We start from the raw sequence: 1441 nt of genomic DNA, 5'->3' as shown, positions 1-1441 counted from the left end.
GTCTCTACATGGGATCCGAACCCTCGGCGGGAACGCCACCGCACTCCCAAGCGTCGCACTCTACCGAGTGCGCCACCGGGCCGGCCCCATACATGGTTTAAAATTGCATAAAACTACACACACATATACACACATACAAATGAAGGCATACAAAAAAATGGTGAAAATTAAATAAAGTCTGTAGTCTAATAGATACTATTATTCCAATATCAATTTCCTGGTTTTCACATTGTACTATAATTATGTGAGATGTCACTATTAGGGGAAGCTGTGTGAAGGGCTATGTACTACAAGGGTACTTCAAAAAGTTTGTGGAAAAATAGAACTAAAAGATACTGTGAATCTTTCTATGAACTTTTTGAAGACCCCTTGTACCGTTTCAACTTCTAGTGAGTCTATCATTATTACGAAATTTAAAACTTTTAAAAATGTAAAACACTTCTCATGGTAAGTGATACACAGTAGGTGGTTAATAATTATCTTAAAATTTATAAACATTATTTTCTTTTGAATTATTGCCATTATTATTACAATAGAAGAATTATTCAATCACACTCTGCCTGGCATAAGCAGGCAATTGATAAATATTATATTTGTTAAATGAATCAGTGAGTTAATGAATGAATGAGAGATACAGGGAAAAGATGGAAGAGTCACAGATCTAAAAATCTATCACATAGGAAACAGCCTTTGTGGAATTTCCATTCAAATGTGGGAAACAGACATGTAAACAGCTAAACATAAGGCCTCATAGAGGTGGTGGCTTTGAGCTGAGGTTTGAGGATAAGTGGATGGAGAGGAAGAATGAAGGATAAAATGGGAGATAAATATAAAGATAGATCGAGGAGGTTTCTGAATGCATTTAGAAGACTGGTCCCTTATTCTGTAGGTGACAGAGTACCATGAAAGAGTTTGTGTAAGATGACTCCACTGTGAAGGATGGATGGCCACAGAAAGGGTGTAGGCCTATGAAAATATATACTCCCCTAGCAGGAGATTACAGTTTAATTCTGAGTTGATAAAGGAGTGTTACTATAACCATGTCATGTCTGTGACTAACTTTTCTCTGGTCTACATAGACTTTATGGAGGAAGTAATCCTGTTACAAGAAGGAAATAAAGAAGATGAAAAGGGGTGAATTCTCCGTTTTGATTTATATCTATTTTCTAGACTTCCATGACTAGGTAGAAATAAAGTCATTGCATAGGCCCCCTTCCTTCAGAGATAGTTCTTAACTTTCCCAGACAAGTAGGTGTCTTGCAGAAGAAAAAAAAAATTCAAGTATTGAATCTAAAAAACAGTAATTTCTACGAAGATTAATTCAAAGAAACTTTGCAACTAGCTCTCCAAAGGTCCAGTTAAAGATGTGATTTGGAGGGTTGCACTTCTCTTTATTTCTTCACCTGGCCTATTTCCTGTTCGTAAGGTATTTTGGTTGCCA

This window comes from Galeopterus variegatus, unplaced genomic scaffold (genome assembly GCF_000696425.1).
Source record: "Galeopterus variegatus unplaced genomic scaffold, G_variegatus-3.0.2 Scaffold1598, whole genome shotgun sequence".
Taxonomy (NCBI): domain Eukaryota; kingdom Metazoa; phylum Chordata; class Mammalia; order Dermoptera; family Cynocephalidae; genus Galeopterus; species Galeopterus variegatus.
This window is presented reverse-complemented; position numbering follows the sequence as displayed.